The sequence below is a fragment of the Lepidochelys kempii genome, chromosome 5 (assembly GCF_965140285.1).
Source record: "Lepidochelys kempii isolate rLepKem1 chromosome 5, rLepKem1.hap1, whole genome shotgun sequence".
NCBI classification, from domain to species: domain Eukaryota; kingdom Metazoa; phylum Chordata; order Testudines; family Cheloniidae; genus Lepidochelys; species Lepidochelys kempii.
In genome coordinates, this window is record NC_136384.1 from 14801992 (window position 1) to 14827727 (window position 25736).

Sequence of the window (25736 nt, forward strand, 5' to 3'; positions counted from 1 at the left end):
GCATGCTCAGGGTAAGGCTGATCCGCATATGTGGGGTCAGGAAGGGATTTTCCTCGAGGTCAGATTGGCAGTGACCTTGGGGGGTTTTCACCTTCTTCTGCAGCTTGTGGGTATGGGTCACTTGCAGGAATTATCTGGGTATATCTCTTTTTAGATATACCCAGATAATTTTTTAGATATACCCAGTTCGTTGCCATTGCGGGGGCCTCAGGCGTTGTAGTGGCACACAGTAGTCTAGTCTCCTGGGGTTTGTAACGCTTAGGTCTCATTTTGATTGTTGGATTGCTGTGCGGGCGCTGCGTGGTGGCGGTGGCCCGTGCTATACAGGCAGTCAGACAATGATCTGGTGGTTCCTTCTGGTCTTAAAATCCGTGGAGTGTCTCAGTTGGTGTGAATCAGGAGCTGCACTGGCTGTGTCCCTTTATGCCAGCTGAGAATGCGGCCTGTTGCAAGGCAGGATCCTGCATTGACTGAGGGATTCCTGCATGATGCAGTGGGTTGCTTTCTTCTCTGGCAATGATTTTACGCCTCTGACAAGCAAATGGTTTTAACACTTTATCTAAAACAAATTAGTGTGTTTTTTAAAACTTTTATCCCGAAGGACTGTAAAAGGTTTCAGTCTGGATGCAAAATCTCTCTCTGACACAGAGGCACAGAAGCAGAAGCCCTGCACTGAATTTTATATCTCCAGGCCCACAGTAGAACTTGCATAGAGAGGTGTGATCAGGCTAAGCATGTTGCACTTGGCTGAAGTACAAATGTTGTGTGCATAAGGGAACTCAGCCTGTGTTTGTATTTAAAACTCTGCCTCTGAATGCAATGTCCTGTGCGTCAGCTCTGCTTGGACACGTGCACAGCGATCCCACTGATGTGTATCTAAGGTCAGAATTCAGCCCTCTGCATACCAGTTCCACTCTGGAAGGTGTCATGCATTTAATATTGCTAATGCTGAAGTTTACCTTACATTCTCGTACATGGGGTTCTGTGAGACCTCAGGAATTGTTTAGGAGGAAACCAATTCAAAGTGTCCTGCTACATAGCTCAAACCTGTACATTATGCATTTGCAGTGAGGCCTCTGTGAGAGCAGTTAAATACCTCCAGCCATTCCACCTAGAACTGCAATCTCATTGCTAAGTAGGGTCAGGCTGGGTTGCTAATTGGATGGGAATCTTCTAGGGGAAACCCAAGTTGCTGCAGAAAGTGGTGGTCAGAGCTTGAAAATTTACCAGATAGCTGCTGTAGCCAGAGATGGATACCAAATACAGAATGGGACAGCTGTGGGGTACTGAGTCCCACTGTGAATTGCAGGAAGGGGGCTGGCTTCTTAGCAAGGTGCTAAGTGACCTCATTGCACTCTTTGTCTTGCTGACTCTTCCCCAGCGCTTGCTGCTGGAAGGGAAAAGCATGCTCTTTTGCGCTCTCTCTCTCTCTCTCTCTCTCTCTCTCTCTCTCTCTCTCTCTCTTTTATTGTCCCCATGCTTCACAGTTTTGTTTTTTGGGGGAGGAGTGTTTCCACTATGTTTACCCTCTTCCATCCTCCTGACTGCTGCAAGAGCAAGTCTCTGGTACTCTAACCTTCTCCTCCAGCTTCTCATTTTGGGTTCCCTTCCCTTGTAACTCCAGTACCTGCCCCTGCTGCTCTCTGCCTTCCTAAGCAGGAGCAAACTGAAGTTGACATGATTACACCTTGGTGCTGTAGACTAGCTATACTACAGGAGATTGATAATGTTTAAATTCCAGTAATGACAGACAAGCACATTATCTGTTTCCTTCTGCTAAGCTGATCAGCAGTGAAATGATTAGCAGTGTTGATATTTACACATACCCATTAGGTTTCAGAGTCAATAATGAATTAAAATGTTGTGGGGGGGGGTAGTTTACACCCCTCAGAGCTACTAGTAGTTTCAGGTTGTCTGCAGCCCCAGGAATGCAATACAGCATCCGTTATGTTGGGAAGGTTATTTTGGCAACTGTAAAAGCTAGGAATTTAACTTGTAAAAAACCCCAAAACTTGATTTCTGTGGACACTGATGGCCCAGCCTCCTTACTTGAGAAACAGCTTCTCGCCAATGCTATGTGGGGAGTAAATGAATGTAATCTTGCAAGCCTTGGCATTTATGAGTAAGGGGTGCTCTACCTGATGGCAAGGGAAGCTGTGCTATTGTGTGAGTGCAGTCTTTCAGATGTGCTGTAAAACTGAAGTCCTGACCATTCTTAGTGGTTACTCTTGCAAGAAATATAGGGCTTGAGGGCGTTTAACCTAGGAACCAATTCCAGCTTGGGCAATTGAAATCTATCTCCATAAACTTCTTCTGCAGTTCCTGTGAAATTCTTCCCATCTTCTTTTAAAGGGACCCTGTCAATTTGATTTTTATTTTTTTAAATTGCACTTTAAATAACATGTCCTGAATTGTTTAAAATAAATTCTCTGAAATAATGTACAAAGGGTTTTCTTCTCCCTTGCTGAAGTTTGTAAGTGGATTTCCAGCAAGGAGGAAACTGACTGGGACAGGCAAACAGCAAACTTGTCTATACACAAGTAAATAAATGTAATAATACAGAATTTTCTGTTAAGTTTTCTTTCAAATATATTAATATTCCGTGCCACTTGTAACTATTGGAGGTAAGCACCTTTTCCAGACAGGTTTCAGAGTAGCAGCTGTGTTAGTCTGGAATCGCAAAAAGAAAAGGAGTACTTGTGGCACCTCAGAGACTAACAAATTTATTTGAGCATAAGCTTTCGTGAGCTACAGCTCAAACTTAATCCCCCATCCCTCCACAATTGATGATATTTAAACTGTCACATGGCGTTGTTCAGAGGTGGCTACATTTCACTGGTAGGAGGCCTGTTCCTTACCTTACTTACAAGGGCCTTGGATAGTTCGTATGTGTAAAGTGCTTTGAGATGCTCTGCTGAAATGCCCTATAGAAGTGCACTGTATTGTCATCTGTTCTGAACATAACTGCAATGTCCCATTCATATAATCAGAAAATAGGTGGGGTTTACTCATTCTCTTGGCTTCCTGGCCATTCGGGGGAAAGAAAAATACATACTCTATGGACACATTGCTTTGGATCCTAAGGAAGACACATGTATCCATCTGATTACATGTGGGAGGACAATCATTTCAAACTGAAAATGGGGGAGAACATTAGGGCAAGCGGTCTTGGTTCTTACATGTATTTGATCCTGTGGGCTTTCTTGTTAAAGCCTTGATCCTTGAAACTCTTGCCTGAATTGACCCAAGTGCAAACCTGCTCTGTTGTGCTGTTGTCCTGCGTTCCTAGGAGTACTTGGGTATCGTGATCCTTGACGTAAGTGTTGAACTGGGAATAGTTGACGGGCAGGGGTAAGCCACACACTAACCTTTATAAAGCAACAGCTGCTCCTAGCTGTCTTAGCAGTTGCCCTGATATATTTTTTAGCCTCCCTGTCCACTAAATGGCAAGTAGGTTATGCAGCAATTGCTCAAGTGATTCGGAGCAATGCAGCAAACTCAGGGCACCTTTACACTTAAAATGCTGTATTGATGCGGCTGTGCTGCTATGGTGCTTAAATTGGCAACCTTATTAGAGGGTCTTCGTTATGGTTGGATGTGTTCCTGGAGGTTTCATCACATGACATAACCTTTAATTAAAGATTAATCTTTAATTCCTGAAGACTCCTGGACAATCCTGGAGGGTTGGCAACCCTATCCTCTAAGCTGATGGGAGAGAGCTCACCCATCTGCTTAGCTACTGCGTATCAGGGAGATGGATTAACTGTGTCGACTGGAGAGCTCTCCTGCTGACATAGCACTGTCTACACAGGGGTTAGGTCAGTATAACTACATTATTCGGGGTGTGGATTTTCCCCACCCCTGAGCAAAGTAGTTATACTGCGATAGGAAGGTCTGTAGTGTAGACAAGACCTAAGTTTCCTGTGCAGACGGAGGAGCTGGTGAAGATGCAGTGAAACTTCTCTGCTCTGACTTGACCTGCTGTCTGATGGTATAGAGCTCAGTGCTGTGTGGAAGAGAAGAGTCTGTCCTATAGGTGTTTAATAATACTTAGCATTTCAGAGAGTCTTTCATGTAGGGACCACAATCACTAGTTAAGCCTCACAGCCCCCCTTTGAGGTCGGTAAGGAATATATCCTCACTGAGAAACTGGGAGTCTACAGGTTGTGTCTTGGTATGGCCATGGCAGAGCTAGGAGATGGTGGGGGATTACAACCCAAGAGTCATGGCTCAGAGTTCTATGACCATGAAAAGTAGTATACTACTGAAATGTGTTTGCTTTCCTGATTCTCTGCCTTCCCTCTCCCTCCTCCGGATGTCATTAGCCATGCCCATGTTAGATTCCTCTGAGTCTAAATCCTGTGCATCTGGCATGGAAAGCTTAGTGACTGCAGGAATCCAAGTTCCCCAAGTAAAAGCAGAAAACTCGTGGAGAAGTGTGTGGTTTGACATCAGCTTTCATAATCACATCACTGTGTTAGAGGAGAACATTACTGTTTGTACCTTTAAGAGTATTTGAACTATAAAACACTAGTGGAGCTCATTGGGCTAATTTTGCTTGGGGTGTTTTCAGTGAGACCTCACCACCACGGCCACTTGTGCAAGGGCACTTCTTGTGCGCCAGCCCCCGCTTATGCACTCGATTAGTAACTGCACGTGCCAGGTCTGTTGAGAGGAATGGATTCTGTGTATGAAAAAGCAATTGCTTCTCTGTGTGGGTGTTAAATTTCCTGCCTGCATGTGCACTTTTGGCATATTAATAGCTGCACATGCAGACACCTGAGGGGCAGTCCAGTTTCAAAGCCAATCTTATGATGTGCATGCTCTTACTAAAATGTCATATTTGGAGATGCTCCTTCACTAATAAGTACGTGGCAATTTCGGCAGGAAGGTGAGCAAATTGAAAGCAAATTTGACTGGTAGCAGAATTCCAACCCTGGAGGGCATATAGCAAATGTGCTTCTTGTCTTCCAATAATCATTAATAGTATGTAGCTCATACATATAGCATACAGTGCTTTCCCCCCATCAACCTCACACATTTTACTAAGGAGTGAATCATTAGTAGGACTGTCAAGCGATTAAAAAAATTAATCATGATTCATCGCGCTGTTAAACAATAATACAGAACCATATATTTCAATATTTTTGGATGTTTTTCAAAATTTTCAAATATTTTGATTTCAATTACAACAAAGGATACAAAATGTACAGTGCTCACTTTATATTTTTGATTACAAATATTTGCATTGTAATAAACAAAATAAGTATTTTTCAATTCACCTAATACAAGTACTGTGGTGCAATCTCTTTATCATGAAAGTTGAACTTACAAATGCAGAATTATGTAAAAAAAACCCCTGCATTCAAAAATAAAACAATGTAAAACTTTAGAGTCTAGAAAATGCACTCAGTCCTACTTCTTGTACAGCCAATTGCTCAAGCAAGTTTTTTTACATTTGCAGGAGATAATAGTGCCCACTTCTTGTTTACAATGTCACCTGAAAGTGAGAACATGTGTTCATATGGCACTGTTGTAGCCGGCGTCACAAGATATTTATGTGCCAGATATGCGAAAGATTCTTATGTCCCTTTATGCTTCAACCACCATTTCAGAGGACATGCGTCCATGCTGATGACCAGTTCTGTTAGATAATGATCCAAAGCAGTGCGGACTGATGCAGGTTCATTTTCATCATCTGAGTCAGGTGCCACCAGCAAAGGTTGATTTTCATTTTCGGTGGTTTGGGGTCTGTAGTTTCTGCATCAGAGTGTTGTACTTTTAAGACTTCTGAAAGCATGCTCCACACCTCATCCTTTTCAGATTTTGGAATGCACTTCAGATTCTTAAACCTTGAGTCGAGTGCTGTAGCTTTTCAGAAATCTGCAGTGAAAGTGTTCTTAAAATGAACAACATGTGCTGGGTCATCATCTGAGACTGCTATAATATGAAATATATGGCAGAATGTGGGTAAAACAGAGCAGGAGACATACAATTTTCTCCCAAGGAGTTCAGTCACAAATTTAATTAACACATTATTTTTTTAGTAAGCATCAGCATGGAAGCACGTCCTCTGGAATGGTGGCGGAAGCATGAAGAGGCATATGAATGTTTAGCATATCTGGCACATAAATACCTTGCAATGCCAGCTACAAAAGTGCCATGCGAATGCCTGTTCTCACTTTTAGGAGACCTGGTAAATAGGAAGAGGACAGCATTATCTCCTGTAAATGTAAACAAACTTGTTTTTCTTAGCGATTGAACAAGAAGTAGGACTGAGTGGACTTGTAGGCTCTGAAGTTTTACATTTTTTTGTTTTTGAGTGCAGTTATGTAACAAAAAAAGCTACATTTGTAAATTGCACTTTCACGACAAAGAGATTGCACTACAGTACTTGTATGAGGTGAATTGAAAAATGCTATTTCTTTAGTTTATCATTCTTACAGTGCAAATATTTGTAATCAAAATAATATAAAGTGAGCACCGTACACTTTGTATTCTGTGTTGTAATTGAAGTCAATATATTTGAAAATGTAGGAAAACATCCAAAAATATGTAATAAATTTCAATTGGTATTCTATTGTTTAACAGTGCAATTAAAACTGTCATTAATTGCGATTCACTTCTTTTGAGTTAATTGTGTGAGTTAACGGCAATTAATCGACAGCCCTAATCATTAGCCCCATTTTGCAGTTTAGGAAACTGAGGCACAGAAGTGGAGGGATTTGCCCAGGGTGATACAACAGGTTGGTGGGAAAGCAGAGAATCGAACCCAGGTCTCCTGACTCCCAGCCCAGTGCCTTGTCCCCGGTGTTCTTATGGCAGAAGTTCTACTGTTGCAACAGAGTACAGTGGTGTTGCATGACACCTGCTGGATTTGGGGACTGTAACTAGATCAGCCTTGTAAAACATCTACTCCCCTGCTCAACCAGGGGCTGAACGGTGGATTTTTGTTTTAATCGGAAGAACACAATTTTTTGTCTCACTGTAACGATGGTGGGTGTGGCTCTGCATCTGGATTAGTACGCTTTCCTGGCAGTTTTAGAAAGTTGGTCTGTATGTCCAGCGTATAATGGTTTTCCTGTTCCGTGAATGCGCACTTTTAAGAGCTGGTTTGGAGGGGGATCTAGAGTGATGAAAACGTAGTGGTTGTTTTTATTTTTTTAAGGCTTTTTTGATGACTTTGCCCTGACTTTTCTCTCTTATCAAATGTTCTTCTTAATTATCGTGATTCCTTGTGGTCAACACTGAAGAGGGAACATGTGGCTGCTGCTGCTGTGCATCTCTGCAGATCTCTCCAGACTGCTATGAAACTACTTTCTTTGCACACACACCCACTTCCTCCCGACTTGCCCAGTCGATCATGTAAGCTCCAGGAGTCTTTCCTTTCAGTATCCTGCTGAGAAACTTAACCTGTTACTCTCCTGGCTTATTGTTTGTACTTCTCAGTTTAGCGAGTGAGGCCAAAGTGACTACTGATTTGGGGTGGCGTGATGTTTGGGTGACTGCAATGGGGAACAGCGGGGTGCTCAGCACTTTTGAAATGCAGGCGTAGGGTGTCTCTGGTTGAGCACCTAAAATCAATGACATTTGAAAATGTACGAGGAGGATTTTCAAAAGCAGCTTAGTGACTTTCCATAGGGAGCTTGGCTCCTAAATCCCCTGGGCACACCCTGTGGCCCTTATATGTCAGACTGCTGTTTTTCTGCCTTTCTGGCTTATCTACCATAAATGCAAAAGGTTTGGGAGAATTCTTTTAAATATTATTTTGTGGCCTCTTTCCCCTTGTGCTTCTGACATTATGGTGTGTTCCTGTGAAGAGGGAAGCCTTTTTTGACTCTCGGGAAACTAATGCTCTTGTGTTCTTGTTTTTTTGGCAAAGGGAGGCGGTGGAAGTCAGTTTGCCAGAAGCAAATTCTTGCTGTGAGTCGGAGAGATTCATGGACTATATATCCTTTGACAATAATGAAACAGTAAGACAGCGCCCCTGTGTTATTAAGAGAGGATTAGATTTAAGTGTCTCAGTGTTGCAATTATAAGTACCATCTTTGGTGTTTAAATGAGAGAGGAAAAGAAAGCAGGAACTGTTGATGTTGCTGCACTGTTGGATGCTACTAGTAGAAAAAAGTTTCCATATGTGTCATTTGTCTGTCTGACTTAACGCTATAAGAATGGAGCCAGCATTTCACCTATCGTCCTTAGAAATCAATGGACCGTGTCTTCTACAGGTGTAAAGGATAGTATTCACTTCGGGAGAGCTCGAAATATGGAACAGCATAGGTACCCTTTGCCTCGTTAGCTGATGAACTTGGAGACAGATGGTAGATTAAATTCTTCTCTGGTTTAAAGACTGGGGAAAATAGGCTGTTAATCTGGTAATTTATGTCTGTAATATTGCAGCAGTTCTTCAGGTGAAAGCTTTATGGTAAAATATGGAGGCTTGTGGGGCTTTGGGAAATTCTTTTTTTACTTCTGTGCGGTGATGAAAGTTATCCCATGCTGCTAAACTGATTAGATTTTTTAAAAGGGGGTTATATTTCTGCTGCAAACATTTTGCTTTGAAAGCTTGGCAACTGGAATCTGTCGTCTCAGGTTTTTAAAAAAAATGAGTTTAGCAGCTGATGTGTTTTAAAGATTGTGTAACAGGGTGAGGAGAATTTACTTAAAGGGACAGTCTGACTTGTTTTTTTTCACTTATAACAATAGCAACGCATGAGGCGACCGTGACTGCATGTTGGAAGTCGAAACTGTGCTTTCCTTCGGTTTGTTTGTTCTCTGCATTTGGCAGCTCTTCGTGCATTGTCTGTTTCTCCTGTACCTCTTGATATGGACCTTTCATGGAGAAACACTGTCTTTTTTCAAAATAGGAAAAATGTGGTTGCAAAACCACAACGCAATGGCAGGGGAATTAGGGGCAGCCGTAGAATCCTGTCCCTGGAATTATTTGGAGTAATGTTTAAAAATTGATGATATGTTCAGAGAGGATTGTGTCCCTTCAAAGGGGCTAATGGAAGATGTTAATCCCTAATCTGATCACTTCTGTCTTTGAAAAGAAGGAACAACCTACTAAAATGGATAAAAGGAGCTGACTACACAAGTAAAACATACCCTGTGTGCACACAGCAGCACTGTGTCTACACTGCAGCTAGGGGCGAGCCTCCCAGCCTGGGTAGAAAGACCTGTGTTAGTGGGGCTCACGTTGGCATGCTGAAAAGCTGTGTGGATGTTGAAGCACTGGAGGAAGCTTGACTAGCCACCTGGGCTCCAGCCCACCCTACCTGCTGGGTCTGAGTTCAGGTAGCTAACCTGAGCTGCTGCAGTGTACACACAGCAGCTATTTTTAGCCTGCTAGCGCAAGCCTTGCCTACACAGGGCTGCTTACCTAGGCTGGGAGGCATGCTTCCAGTGGCAGTGTAGACATTTCCATACTGAAGACATATAGGTAATCCAACAGTGAGACCCCCAGTCTCGGTGCTACTATAATACAATTATTTTTTTCTGTAAAATCCTTCATTTCAAGTAATCTTAGGTGTAATTTATGACCGCTGTGACGGGGCAAGGCCAGATGGCTATAGAGTAGTGGGAGATAGATATATTAGCTCCAGGCTAAACAAATCCCTGGTACCAGGTTAAATGAAATGGAAGCTGCTCCAGGTCAATTAAGACACCTGGGGCGAATTAAAAACTTTCCAGAAGGCAGGGAGAATGCTAGGTTGATGGGGACACCTGAAGCCAATCAGGGGTTGTCTGAAACTAGTTAAAAGCCTCCCAGCCAGTCAGATGGGTGTGCATGTCAGGAGCTGTGGGAGGAAGTTGCGCTGTTGGAGAGACTGAGCAGTACACACCATATCAGGCACAAGGAAGGAGGCCCTGAGGTAAGGATGAAGTGGAGCTTGAGGAAATGAGGGCTGCTGTGGGGGAAGTAGCCCAGGGAATTGTACATGTCATGTTTCTAAAAGGTCAGCTACCATAGCTGATACTATTAGGGTCCCTGGGCTGGAGCCTGGAGTAGAGGGTGGGCCTGGGCTCCCCCCCCTCCCAACCTTTGCCCCCTGATTAATCACTGGGAGACAACAAAGACTGTGCAAGGAAGGATAACTTCTCCTCACCTCCCTTTCTGGCTTATGATGAAGATGGCTCTGTAGGCTGTGACCCTTGTCTCTAGAGAAAGAAGGGTTACGTGGAGGGTCACAGTGAGCCTCTGAGGCTAGCGAAATCCGCCAGGAAAAGTGGGACCCATGGAGGCAAGGACAGAGCTTTGTCACACCGCGCTAAATTTGAGAAAAATTCGGAAAGGGCGGTGTGGGGACTTTTAGTTGACAGTGTCTTTAGGATTTCTCGTATATACCTTTAGTGGACCTTAGTTTATTACTTTTTGTATTGCAGCAGTTCCTAATGCTGTTGTCCTGGGCCCGGATCCCTGGTGCTGTACGAATGCAGAACAAAAAGGCGGTCTTTGTCCCAAAGAGCTTACAATATAAATATAAGAGGGGAGACAACGGGGGAGACTGGGGAGCCATGGGCTCAGCACACCCGCTGCCGAACGGTAGTCAAGTTTTCTATAGGCATCACCTCTGCGACAACTAGACTGACGTTTATCTTCTGCTCTAGGTTTTCAGGACCTAGTTGGGATTTATTTGGGGTTTATCTCTGCTTTTTTATTGCCACAGGGGAGAGCCATGGATGAAGTTCTTGCCTTCACTGTGGACTGCTTGGCTTTAGTGGGGTTTTGTTGTTGTCTTACAAGCAGTGGGCAAAGGATGTTTACTGAAAATTGTGGGTTTTTTTTTTTTTTGCACTTCTGTATGATATATAAAGAAATGAAAAGACTCAATGAGAGGGTTTTTTTTCTGCCTGACTTTACCAGAGGAATATCAGGAATGCGCTATTCCACAGCCTTGGTGGAGGACTCTTTGGAAATCGCAGGGGGAGAGCATTGTGAGCTCTCACAAGCCTTAGGAAAGGCATCCTTTCCCTCATGTGTTAATTAGGCACCCAGGTCAAAAGGTGGTTAGCAAAAATACACAGAAAACAAAGTTTTTCATAGATTCATGGCTTTCAGTGCCAGAAGGTACTGTTTTGGTCATCTAATCCAGGAGTTCCCACAAGAAATTTTTTGGTGGTCTTAGAATGCTCTGACAATTTTTCCTAAAATACTTAATTAACTTTAGGAAAAACAAATAAATATACACATATCCATGTCCAAATCATTGTAATTTATTTATGTAGAGTTTTTTTCAGACTCAGTAATAAAAATAACGTACAGTTGTCTCTATTCTTTACTGGCTCTAAACAGAAGAGAAACAAAATAATGTGCTTTGCATGTTCTTCTCTTTTTTTGTTTTTTGTTTCTTTTGTTTTTTTGGTTGCTTTTTTTTTTAAGACTTGTTAGCAATTAAGTCTGCTCATGTGAAAACTCATATTTATAGGTTTGTTAATATTGCTTTTCACAGCAGATTTACTTAGCCCTGGCAAGCCGGGCGACAAATTATTCTCTGAATGGAGAGGTGGGTAGGGAGGCAGTGGGGGCCAGGGGCAATGGAGGGCTGAGGACACCAGTGAAGGCCATGGGCGATGTGGGCCGGAACCCATAACCCCATGGCCGGGGGATGGAGCCCAAAGCCCTGCGGTCAGAACCTGAAGCCCCATGACTGGAGGCTGCCACCCAATGCCCCAGGGCTGAAGCCGGAAGCCCTAGCTCCACTACCCTTGGGAAAGGGGGGAACTCACACTGGCTGCCTGCTCCTCTGGTGTTTGTGGCTCCAGAGGGGGGCAAACCCTACTGGTGGCCCCAGGGAAGGGGTGAATGCTTTGCTTTCTCACCCCATTACTGCCCAGGAGGCTGTGGCCACAAGAAAACCCCTTGGTGGGCACATGCAGCCACGGTGGCTACATTTGAGAAACGCTGATCTAATCTGACCTTCTGCAGTCCAACAAACAGCATCCAGTAATTTCTGCATCAAACCCATCACTTCTGTTAGAACTATAGCATATTTTCAGTGATACTTCTTGATTTTAAAACCCCAAGTGATGAGAGAAATTGCCACATCACTTGGTTTTAAATAGCCTGACTTAAATCCTTTCCTTCCTAATGGCTCAGCTTTCAGTCTTTTGCAATGTCATTACATCACTAACTCCCCAGTAGCTCAAGAGTCTTCCATGGTTTGACAAGGCCTGAACTGCTAAAATAAAAAACAAGTAGAGGAAAAAACAACAATGTCTTTCGGGCTTTATTTCTGCATCATTTAGAAGCAAAAAAGTCACCACTCTTTTTTTAATTTAGCAGTAACCTTTAAATGCTCTTTTGCTAATCTTTTCCCATGTTTAAAGAGAAACAGCTATCATTTTGGGAGAGCTTGATATCAATCTTAAAGCTCTATTTTTGTCTAATATTCTCAAACCGGCTTGTTTCCATGTAAGTCAAGATTAGCTACAGTTTGTGTGGATCGCTACTTCCTTACCTGAACAGTGCTGACGGCACTATCATGAAGAACATACCCAAGATATTTGTTTGTAAATATGTTTCTATTTGCTGCACACATCTGCAAGGCTTGGTTTGGTTTCGTAAAGAAGTGGTCCCCAAAGTGGGGACCCTGCTGCTCGGGGCTTGCTGGGGGTGGGGCACGGACAGTCTCTCAGTTGTTCTCTAGAAACTCAGACTTTTTTTCCTTCTATTAAATAAGTCTCCACCCGTTATGGTTCTAAAGAAAACCTTCAAAATGTGACCCAAATGTAACAAATGCAGCAATGCCTGCCTGAGTTTTCAGAGAGCCTGAAACAGCTGCGAGGTGTTGAATGGGCCCATTTTATGGGTGTTGACTCAGATACCAGGGATGGTATTTTAAATGTCAGTACTTGTGACTATATCTCTGCTCATGAAAGCATGTCAGAAAAGAGAGGAAGCATCCTATTATGAAACTCTACATCCGCATTTCCTGAGGAAAGTGGCGGTGTGAAGGACTGTTGTATAAATTCAGGGGTGTAGGCCTTTAACAACACAAAGCAGGGATGCAGGGAGGTCGTGATTCGGTTCATTTCCTTAAAGGGGGGTCAGTTGTGAAGGTTGGGGAAACCCTGGATTAGAAGGATTCTTGATCAGTGAACTGTAACTGTTCAGTAATGTGGTTTTACGGTAAGGAATATGACCCCCATCATTCCTCTGCTTATGTCTCCTGAAATTCAGTAAACCAAATATGGCTTTTTAACAAACTCCAATGACTAACTGGGTCAGAATAACGAGAAAAATTGCAACAACACAAATGAGTGGTGTTTGCACCACACAGAGATGGAGTCATTTTCTTTTTTTTTCTCCCCTCGCTCCATCCAGCCCCTCTTCATCCCGGGTTAACCCGCAAGCATCCCGAACTGCAAGTACGTTCACACTGACAAGGAGACTTCTTTGTTTTTTTAACTCTGCTACACCAGTTCTTAACTGCATAGTAACCCCTCCTGGTCACCTTCTAGTTCATTGGGTTCCGTATTCCACGCTGTTCTGTGCAGGGTGATACTGGTTAAACTACACAGTAACATGTTATAGTTGCCCTGTACGCAGGCTAATTTGCTCCTGCTGTTCCCTGCTTTAATTTGCCAGGGGAGAATGACCTTCAGAAGGACTTGGCATGTTGAGCTGAAAGGCCCATTAGCAGCGTCTGGGCTGTCAGTTCCACCAAGATTCAGGAGACTATTATTCCAGAGCCCTCCTGAAGCAGCACTTGCAGTTAACCACTCCAGCATTATTTTAGATGACTTGGAAAACCACAATGCATGTGGCTGAGCACTAGCCACACTGATGTATGTTTATTTGTGATGTGTCTGCCCTGTGATTATTTAGTGGCTGACAGTTTTTCAGATCCTGGCAGGCTTTTAAATTAAACACATGTTTGGGAAAATAAAATCTATTTGCGGTATAACATGCCCCATATTCCACCTGCTTGCCTCTTCACTCCCCACACTGCACTTTCTCTGCCCCCACACTTCTTAAAAAGCTGGCATCAGGACATTTATTTCTGCCCCTGCAAAGGTTACCAAGTAGCTGATACAGACCTTAGAATACTCACTGGGGCTGCTATTCCCGCACCCTCTCAGAGCACTGACTTCTGTTAATAAAGGGATTGTCTGTCTTGTGGACAACATCCTCCTGTTCATGGTTGTTGAAACATGCCATGCATGTTTGTTACAGCACTGTTAGACTGTCCGTATTTTAACTGTCTTTAATGTGATGATCAGGAAAAAGTTACTTTCTCCATCTTCTCTTGCTCTTCTTATTCCACATGTACAGTACCTAGGTAGTAAGCTCTCTGGAGCAGGGTCTAACTTTTGGTTCCGTATTTGTACAGTGCCTGGCATGATGGGGTCCACAATCGGGGCTCTCAAGTGCTGCGGTAAGACAAATAACTAATAATGTGGCAGTGGCTATTGGCCTCAGCCAGCTTGGGTGCCATTGTGCCAGGTGCTGTACAATCGGAAAATGACCGTTCCTGTCCTTAAGAGCTAAAAGACCAGACCTAACAGGTAGATGAGACAAACCAGTGAGTCAGGTGGAAGGTAGGGAAGACAGGATACACACAGGCACGCAGTGAGGAGCAGTAAGAGCAACTCACCACCTTCCTGGCCCTTCCCAGGCTGTAGTTTACTGTACGTGTTATAGAACAGGGGGATTTTCACCTCTCCCTCCCATCTGTTCTATTTCTCTCGCTCTCCCCGCCCCTGTAGGTGTTACTCTGCCATTGATCTCCTCCTCCTCCTCTTCCTCCTCCCCCTGTATGGGAATGCTTATTGCTTGATATTTTCTCTGCCTGCTGCTTAGTTTCCTGCTCCCTTGCACGTGGTACCAGATTTCCTTCTTCCATGGAGTTATGCAAATGCCTCTCCTGCTGGCAGCTCCAGCTGCACTGCTGGCTCCAGAGCTTAACAGTGGCTGCTGTTTCGTCTCTTCCAAGTCCTTGTTATGTAGCTGCGACCCCTAGAAGAGGCTTCCCCTCCTTGTATCCATCTGCTTTGGTAGAGCCTGGACCAATAGAAGTAGCGGGAAATGAGGAGGAGAGCCAGCGCCACGGAAGCAGCTAGCATGCTGCAGACCTCAGTATAGGAGACTCTGAGAGGGGAAGGAAATGGGAGAGCATGAGGGCAAAGGGGAAGCTCTGGAGCAGAGAGAATCCAGATTCTTCCTTGGTTCCTCAAGGCCTGTTTCTTCTCCACTGTTGCTGCCACTCCTCCCCAGATTCTCCCTTCACCCTTAAGGTCAACCTGACTCACTTCTTTATCTCATAATAAACAAACATCACTGTGGACCCTAGAACCTCAGCAGGGAGATACACAGGGGGCACTATTCCTAGGGTGTGCCGTCTGAAATGAACGTGTGGGCTCTGCACAGTTCATGAGGTGCAGAGGTGGGGTGCGCTGCCCCCCAGATCTCAGCTGAGACTGGCTTCAGCAACCACTGCAGGCTTCATCCCACAATTGCTTAGGAGAAAACAAATACAGCACTGCACAGCGTTCTCCTCAAAGCAAAGCGATCCTGGGAAGTCACCCAATCCAACCAAACCCCACCGCAGTGAAAACGTTGGGTGTCACCAAGGATTGTTACAGTTTAAACTGAACCAAACCCCATGCGTTGAAAAGTGTGGAAACTAACACATAATGGGAGAGGCAGGTAAATCTGCAGACACAGTGTATACAACCTGCATTTTACAAGTGTAAAATATCATTGCCACAAAAGTGTGGCCTAGTGGATCGGGCACTGGATTGGGACCCAGGAGACCGAGGTTATTCCCAGTTTTGCCACTAGCCTGCTGGGTGACCTTTCACCTCTCTGTGCCTCGGTTTCCCCATCTGTAAAATGGGGATAATGATCCAGACCGCCTTTGTAAAGCGCTTTGAGAGCTACAAATGAAACCCCTTGTATAAGAACTAGGTGCTATTAGTAAAGTAAAGCTGCAGTCTGGAAAGGGTTAAGAGATCTCTGCCTATCATTTGGCTGAGACAAGGTGGGTGAGGTAATATCTTTTATTGGACCAACTTCTGTTGGTGAAAGAGACCAGCTTTCCAGCCACACACAGCTCTTCTTCAGGGCGGGATACATAAAGAAGAGGAAGCTGGGGGCAGTGGGAAGGGGAGTTCCCCCTGCCCCCTTTGCTGGTAGAGGCCAGAAATGCTTGTGGGGATTAGCATGCTGTGTAGCTGTAGCTGTGTGGGTCCCAAGACATTAGAGAGACAAGGTGGCTGAGGTAATATCTCTTATTTGACCAATTTCTGTGGCGATTAGGACCAGCGATTTCTGTCTCGTTTGTGAGGGTTGTAATAACCCGTAAACAGCGCCCTGAGGAAGAGGCCTTACAAAGGACTGGGCGTGGAGTTTGCTTTCCTTGCCTGGCTGCTGGACCAGCCCCCTAGTTTACAATCCCCGTCCTTTCCAACATGCCCCTCCCTCAGTGTATTCCTTAGTGCGCTGCAGCTGGGTCATGCATGGAGGAGTCAGTGTGGGGGGGCTGGAGGGGGAGGAGTCGGTGCCTCTCCCGCAGACTGAAGGCACGTTTCAGCTGAAGTCTCCAAGTTAAGCCTTTCGTTCTTTTGGGTGCCAGAGCCCTCCTCAATCCCGTGGACTGGCAGGGGAGGGGCTGGCCTGTGTGCCGAGTGCTTTGTTCTTTGCCCTCTGCCCAGCCCTGAAAGCCAGTCCCTCCCCTCCCCACTTCAGCCACGGCTTCACCGAACTGCATTATGTCCGCTTGCTGTCCAGCCATGCCCTCCCATAGAATAATCCCTCCACCCACTTTCCAGGATTTGCCACAGCCAAAAAACAACTGGTGCTCAGGAGGCAAAGTGAAGGGAGAGAGACCTTTTCTGGAAACAGTTTTTCCCCCCATGGTGCCTCCCATTTAAAAATAAATCCTGCCTACTTTTTTAAAACCGAAGCCTTTTCCAGCCCTAGTGTGTATTGTGCTGTGTGGGTAGCTTGTCCTTCATTGTACTGCAGTGGTCTAGAAGGATCCAGTTGAGCATCTGTCTGCTTTCAAATAAAGGAACTGACCTATTTCCTTTCCCCCTGCTGAACCCCCAGCCTTCCCCCACCACACACTGGCACTGCAGGTCCAGGTGATGATGTTGACTCTGCGTTAAACAGTGTTGGAGTAATTTAATAGGTATTAAATACATACAAGGCGGGGGGGAAAATGTGCTTAATATATGCAGAGCTTGCTTCAAATGCGTAGCTTCTAGCATGGCTGAATACACACACTCAAACCAAGCATAGCCATTTAGTTTGAATCAAATCAAATCTACTGTGGTAGATCAGTAATACGTGGTTTTATTCAGACCACAAGATATAAGGCTCCCTTGCTTTTCTGAGCTTGTACCAAGTCTCAGCACACACAGGCCCTCTAGGAATCCAGCTCCTTCCTGGCTGGATCTGAAGGAGGAATTTTAATGACACTCCTTCGCTGCATTATGTGTGTGTATGTGGGGGGGAAATGACTGCTAGAATGGAAATCACAACGTAGAGTGGAAGCCTCTTTTCTCATAGCCTGGTGATCTGTTTTCTGTGTTTGTCTTCATAGAATCATAGAATCATAGAATATCAGGGTTGGAAGGGACCCCAGAAGGTCATCTAGTCCAACCCCCTGCTCGAAGCAGGACCAATTCCCAGTTAAATCATCCCAGCCAGGGCTTTATCAAGCCTGACCTTAAAAACCTCTAAGGAAGGAGATTCTACCACCTCCCTAGGTAACGCATTCCAGTGTTTCACCACCCTCTTAGTGAAAAAGTTTTTCCTAATATCCAATCTAAACCTCCCCCACTGCAACTTGAGACCATTACTCCTCGTTCTGTCATCTGCTACCATTGAGAACAGTCTAGAGCCATCCTCTTTGGAACCCCCTTTCAGGTAGTTGAAAGCAGCTATCAAATCCCCCCTCATTCTTCTCTTCTGCAGGCTAAACAATCCCAGCTCCCTCAGCCTCTCCTCATAACTCATGTGTTCCAGACCCCTAATCATTTTTGTTGCCCTTTGCTGGACTCTCTCCAATTTATCCACATCCTTCTTGTAGTGTGGGGCCCAAAACTGGACACAGTACTCCAGATGAGGCCTCACCAATGTCGAATAGAGGGGAACGATCACATCCCTCGATCTGCTCGCTATGCCCCTACTTATACATCCCAAAATGCCATTGGCCTTCTTGGCAACAAGGGCACACTGCTGACTCATATCCAGCTTCTCGTCCACTGTCACCCCTAGGTCCTTTTCCGCAGAACTGCTGCCTAGCCATTCGGTCCCTAGTCTGTAGCTGTGCATTGGGTTCTTCCGTCCTAAGTGCAGGACCCTGCACTTATCCTTATTGAACCTCATCAGATTTCTTTTGGCCCAATCCTCCAATTTGTCTAGGTCCTTCTGTATCCTATCCCTCCCCTCCAGCGTATCTACCACTCCTCCCAGTTTAGTATCATCCGCAAATTTGCTGAGAGTGCAATCCACACCATCCTCCAGATCATTTATGAAGATATTGAACAAAACCGGCCCCAGGACCAACCCTTGGGGCACTCCACTTGATACCGGCTGCCAACTAGACATGGAGCCATTGATCACTACCCGTTGAGCCCGACAATCTAGCCAGCTTTCTACCCACCTTATAGTGCATTCATCCAGCCCATACTTCTTTAACTTGCTGACAAGAATACTGTGGGAGACCGTGTCAAAAGCTTTGCTAAAGTCAAGAAACAATACATCCACTGCTTTCCCTTCATCCACAGAACCAGTAATCTCATCATAAAAGGCGATTAGATTAGTCAGGCATGACCTTCCCTTGGTGAATCCATGCTGGCTGTTCCTGATCACTTTCCTCTCATGCAAGTGCTTCAGGATTGATTCTTTGAGGACCTGCTCCATGATTTTTCCAGGGGGGTCTTGGATAACGTAAAACTGCAGAGTGGCCAGGCTGTATCTAGGCTTTCATAGACTCACTGAAGAACATGCCTCGGGAAGTCTTAACTTGAGCATTGAATTCAGGTAGTCTAGAACTCATGGAATGAAAAGAGGCTCTACGGAATGTAAACAAAGAGCTGGGGGAGACTCAATTGCAGTGTCCCATGTTGGGGAAAGAGTTTATTGTAGCTGACAATGCACCTATTTAACATGGATTGCTGTTGGGGTCTAGTTTTAATTAATTTTTTTAAAAGCTTCTCAATCATTATTTACTCTTTATGTCTGGTAGCTCCTAGAGCTAAGATCTCAGTTGAGATCATTCTTCCTTGGGACAGGGAACATCTTTTTTGTTTGGTGTTTGTACAGCACCCAATGAATGAACAAGAGTGTCTGGCATTAATCAAGTATATTGTTATAATAGGCATTTCAGAAACTTGGTGAAATCATGATAATGGGACATGGTAATACCAGGGTACAAAATAAATAGGAATGACAAAGTAGCTTGTGCTGGTGGGGGAGTGGCACATTATTTGAAAGAAAACCGAATCAAATATAGTAAAAAAAAATAATAAATCAAAATTGAACTGTAGAATCTCTATGGATAGAAATTCCAATCTTGAATAATGAGTATAGCAGAAGGAATACACTACTGACCATCTGACCAGGATGGTGACAGTGACTGTGAAATGCTAAGTGAGGTTAGAGAGGCTACAAAAGCAGAAATTGCAATAATAATGGATGATTTCAACTATCCTCTATATTGACTGGATAAATGTCACCTCAGAGCATGATGCAGAGATGAAAATTTCTGTACCACATTAATGACTGCTGCTTGGACAGCTAGTCCTGGAACCTGTAAGGGGAGAGGCAATTCTTGGTTTAGTTCTAAGTGGAGCATGGGAATCTGGTCCAAGAAGTAACTCTAGCTGAACTGCTGAGATAACTGGAAGGTAGCTAATGTAATGCTGATTTTTAAAAAGGGCTCCAGAGATGATTTACCTGGCAATTACAGACCAGTAAGCCTAAATTCACTACCAGGCAGATTGGTAGAAACTATAGTAAAGAACAGAAATATCAGACACACAAATGAACACAATTTGTTGGGGAAGAGTCAGCACAACTTTTGTAAAAGCAAGTCATGCCTCACCAACCTATTAGAATTCTTTGCGCATGTTAAGCATGTGGTTAAGGGTGATCTAGTAGATAAAGTGTATTTGGACTTTCAGAAAGCCTTTGAGAAGGTCCTTCACCAAAGGCTCTTAAGGAAACTAAGGGCATGTCTACATTACCAGCTGGATCGATGGGCAGTGATCGATCCAGTGGGGGGTCAATTTATCGCGTCTAGTCCAGACGTGATAAATTGACTGCTGAGCGCTCTCCTGTCGACTCTGGTACTCCACCAGGGTGAGAGGTACGGTGGAGTCGACGGGAGAGCATCAGCCATCGACTTACCACAGTGAAGACATTGTGGTAAGTCAATCTAAGTACGTTGACTTCAGCCATGTTTTTCACGTAGCTGAAGTTGCGTAACTTAGATCAATTTCCCCCCCCCCCGCCTCCCCCCCACCACACACAGTGTAGACCAGGTCTAAGCAGTCTTGGGATAAAAGGGAAGGTCCTCTCATGGATCAGTAATTGATTAAATGACAGGAAACAAAGGGCAAACAGCAGGGTTCCCCAAGGATCTGTACAGGGACCAGAACTGTTCAACATCATTCATAAATGATCTGGAAAAGGGAGTGAACAGTGAAGTGGCAAAGTTTGCAGACGATACAAAATTATTCAAGATAGTTAAGTCCAAAGCTGATTGCGAAGAGGTACAGATAGATCTCAAAAAACTGGGAGACTGCACAACAAAATGGCAGATGAAATTCAATGATTAGTGCACATTGGAAAAAACATTCCCAGCTACGCATACATAATGATGGGTTCTGAATTAGCTATGAGCAGGGCCCTACCTGTGGAACTCATTGCCATGGGATGCAGTGGTAACCAAAACTATAACTGGGTTAAAAAAAGAACTAAATAAGTTCATGAGGATAGGTCTATTAATGTGGTTAGGGATGTAAACCCTTGCTCTGGGTGACCCTAAACCTCTGACTGCTAGAAGTTGGGAGGGGAAGACAGGTGGATCTCTCCAAAATTTCTCTGTTCTGTACACTGTCCTTGAAGCTGTGGTACTGCACACTGTCAGAGACAGAATACGGGGCTACATGGACTATTGCTCTGAGCCAGTATGATTACGTTATTATAGAGAAATTGACAGCCCACTCCTCAAAGAGCTTATGGTGTAAACGTGAAAGCATAAGAGTGGATGAGACAAGAAACAGACCGTGGTAGAAGGAGGCGGAATAACACAAATGATATGTTGTGTGCAGTTCATAGCCAGCTGGGGCAATGATCGCAAGTAGCCACTCAGCACTATCATTTCCATCTTAACAGATGGGGAAACTCCGACCCAGAGTCACTGTGGCCCATGTTTTTAAAGATCTGTAGGAATTAAGGCCTGATTTATAAGGTATTTAGGAGCCCAAGGCCACCCAGTGAGTTGGTGGCACAGCCAAAGTCAGAACTCTTAAGTTTTTGTCATGAATTACAGTGGCATAGATGCCTGCTGTATTTTCCTGCCAATTTTACTCCATCTTCAAAGTGCTCAAAGACGGGGGGACACGGGCAGCCAAGTCAAGTGGTATGTTAACTGGCTGACTGGGACAGGAGATGCAGCTTTTTCTTTCAGGGGAATCTGGGTGAAGAGAACCTAACCCAGATGCTGTAAAAATAAGGTGTACATTTGTCCCTGCTCCTTCTCTGTTGCCCTTCCCCCAAATCTCGTAGGAGCAATTATGCAGGCAGCACTTTCTAGGAGATGGACTGAGCCACAAAGAAGGATTTTCTGAACAAAATGCCTCTTGGAATCATCTATCCGTGAGCTCCACTAGCAATAAAAATCTGCCAGGATTCATGGCCTGCAGTGGGAAATGGTTGTTTTCTGCTTGTCTCCTGTTATCGGTCTTGGAGCTATTAGCTGGAATTGTGCTGAGTCAGACATTCAGTTCAAAACAAAGGCTGCCTTTTAATGTGACAACTGCCTCCGTTTTGTATTTATCCTCTGATATCTCAGCAGGGAGTACATGATCTCCCCCAGCAAAGGGAACGGAACTTCATTAAACCTGTGAAATTGCATAGATTTCACCTTAAACCAAATAAAAAAGCATTGTGACTTAGTATATGAATTACATGTATCAATCAGTTCCCTCTTTCCCTAGAATTATTATTGGCATAGTTTGCTAGAGACTGGGTATGTCCTTTCTTGGTGACTCCTGGTGGCACCGCTAGGCACTGTCCTCTGTGGGGATTGGATTTCAGGACTGAGATCAGTTCCCACGCCCTCCAGACCAGGACTCAGCACACTGAAAAGACTTGCAAGCCCGTGATGAGGGAGGAGGAAGTAATCCTCTCCAGCTGACTCAGTTACTGCAGTTGAGTTATATTCCAAAGGGACTTGGGATCGGTTACGCCATGCTGGAGAGAGAAGGTTTTCAGAAGCCGGGTTGAGGCTTTTTCAGTAGGCCAGACTGTCCGTCCATGTCCACAGAAGCGTTGTCCTTGCAGAGGAATGTTAATACAGAGGAGGTGTACAGAGCCCCAAAGGCAGGAAGCATCGCCTCTTTCATTTCCCATGGGGATTCGCTCACATAGGAGCGTCCTTTTGGGCAGTGCTACATCAAGCGTTAGTATTTGGGAGGCATCCGCGTGTGCTTGTTGCAGGACTTCCAGAAATGGCTGTACAGCAAGCAGTTGCCAAGCCAGCTGCTTCACTTGCCTCAGCAGTAATCAAAGCCATCTGATGATCATCCTTTGAACCGACAAAGTTGTGTCGGTCCTCCCCTCCCTCCCCCCACACCACCACTGTCAGGACTTTATTTGCAGTGTTGCCACCTTGACAGCAGTCCAAGGTGATAATGCTGCAAAGAGAAGAGAGGGCAGCACTGCATACTCCACTATAAACTGCAATTCAAAATAATCTCGAGGGGACGAGCTGTATGAACATTGCCAGAGTGTAGCAGGGACAGAGGAACGTGGTCTCTGTCAGAGGTAGAAACAATACAGGAAGCATCTGCCCAGGCTATGGTTTTGCAGTGTGTTTGGATTTTGATACGCTGGGCCTTTAATATCCGTTCCCGATTTGGTGGCAGTCTGCTAGATAGGGTGATGCTATCTCTTCTGTCTGTTCCCTTTCTCCCTGTCTTACATCCATTGTTCTTCTTCCTTTTTAAGGGAAATTTGATTCCTTTCTGGTAGCTTGAAGAAGTGTTTTCCTTGCACTCTGTTGTGTTTTGGCCATTGGAGTAGGAAGTGACTCAATCTCTCCTCTTTGATGTTGGTTTTATACAGGGTGGATCTGATCTCAATCAAATTGATTTAAAACATCGTTTAAATCACTAGTCAGCAAGACTGTATTTAATCATGGATTTCTACATAATAGTGCATTCTTGTGGGTTGTTATAATCTTAATACGTATTCTTCCCAACTCAGAGATAGATGTAGGTTTCATTTTTAGAAGGTACACACTATACATTTTTAAAGTGATTTATTCTGAAAACTTCAGATTAGTTTTACAGCTATATCAGAAAATGAGTGAGTGGTTGGTTATTTCATTTACCAAAGGTAACTGAAGCAGATATTTATGAAATCATTGGGAGGTGAACTATCTCCAGTTCAACAGGTTAATCATTTTGGAGGATTTTCTTGCCATGCTGTATTAGGAGGAGAACATCACCAGACAGACATTTAAATTGTGTTGTTTAACTAAAATGACAGCGTTAAGTATTTTGAATTTTTTTCTTCAACAGCAAACATAATATTTAAACAAAACAAGCATATGTCCCTCGCTTCTCACATTGATCTGTAGACTTCTTCTCCTTGTCCAGATCTATTCCGTCCCCAACAAGCGTCTATTCATTGAACTTTTTGAAACTTTTCACTTTTAGAGAGAGGTAAGGGGTTGACTCTGTGCACACAAATTTGCAGAGGGACAATAGAGTTGAGATCTGTTATATCTCACCTCTATATATTATTCATTTATTTTAAAACGTTTTTGCTGTTAACAAGCATGTTATCTCTGGAGACACACATCCACAGTTTGGGAATTGCAAAACTAAGCATCTCTGATGGTATCTTCTAGACTGAGCACTGAGTCCCATTGGGTAGTTAGAAAGATTAACCTAAATAATCTATACAGAAGCCTGTGGAACCCTGTAACATTGGGTCCCTAATCCATAGACTACTGGAACTCATTTACAAAACTTTTCTTAAACATTACATGAATATATTGTCTCATACTATAGAATTTATAATCCCTATTCCATGATGAGATATCATTGAGCTATAATGTATCTAATTAAAACGATCTTTAGATAGGTTTTTTCCTCAAAAAGCATTTTATCAAAAAATCCAATTTTAAATTTAAAAAATCCAATTTTTTGATTTTTTTTTTCTTAAATCATTGATTTTTCTCCACCCTGCTTGTACACTCATTTGTCTCTGGGTTTGCCCCGTGCTTTGTGTTGTCCACCTCTGGTTGCTGTATTTGTTGAGTAAGAGTCTGTCTAATCTGCACATTTTGCCCTCATGAAGGCTCATGTGCCAGAGGGTCTATTGAAATAATGTACGGGTGCATGTGCTATGTAGACACACACTGATCAAGGTTTAACGAAATATCCAGGGATTTTTGGGTGCCCAGTTTGCCCCACACGCTGCAGCATCCTGATCTAATGAAAATGAATTGCTGAGCTGCGTGTTGTTTGCATACAAAAGCTAATGTAACAAGGAGCAGCTGCAGGGGCTTTGAAGGGGCTGTGCAGAGAGGGAGGGACCATCAGCTTTAAATATTTCCATCACTGGAAAAGCTCTGGTCTAAACTCCAGGTCCCAAATGGCCCTTCTCTTCAGTGGGATCCTGAGTCATCCCATTGCTTTACTTGCCACTCTCTTAAAGACGTGCCTAGCTTAGAAAGTGGGGTTAAATTTCCTACACCTTGGAAGCAAGTAGTTGAGAGAGTGGTAGGACTATCCTCAGTTGTGCTTTGGGCAAAAGTGTAGCGATGGGGTTTGCAGAGTTGCTGCCAAAGAATGTTGCGTAAGTGTACAGCTTGTTCTGAGAAGGTCTGACCATAGCCTAGTGTACAGCCTGTACTAGAGCTGGGTCATTCTGCAGCACGGTCTCTGAACCTTTCCAGGCTACTGTACCTCTTTCAGGAGTCTGATTTCTCTTGCGTACTCCCAAGTTTCACCTCACTTAAAAACTACTTGCTTGCAAAATCAGACATAAAAATACAAAAGTGTCCCAGCATACTACGACTGAAAAATTGCTGACTTTCTCATTTCTACCATATAATTATAAAATCAATTGGAACATAAATATTGTACTTACAGTTCAATGTATAGTATATAGAGCACTATAAACAAGTCATTGAATGAAATTTTAGTTTGTACTGACTTCATTAGTGCTTTTTATGTAGTCTGTTGTAAAATTAGGCAAATATCTAGATTAGTTTATGTACCCTCTAGAATACCCCTGTGTACTGCCAGGGGTACATGTACCTGTGGTTGAGAACCATTGTTCATTGAGCCATTAAATTACTGCAGGGGGTCCACTTGACAATTACTGTGTGTATATATATATATAAAGTGAATTAGTTACAAGCTGACTGTTCTTCCAACCTGGAAGCTTGCCTGGCATGCTCCAAAACCCAGCCTTGTTTCGTTGAATAGAATATGGAAAGAGTTTATGGACTGCTCAGAGAAATACAGTAATAATACTT

The 25736-nt window shown here is 44.0% G+C and overlaps 1 protein-coding gene across 7 annotated transcripts in view; it reads left to right on the forward strand.

Moving 5' to 3' along the window:
- The window catches only part of CTIF (cap binding complex dependent translation initiation factor), a 347978-nt gene that overhangs the window by 9508 nt on the left and 312734 nt on the right, over window positions 1-25736 (forward strand). The gene's annotated exons all lie outside the window — the stretch shown is intronic.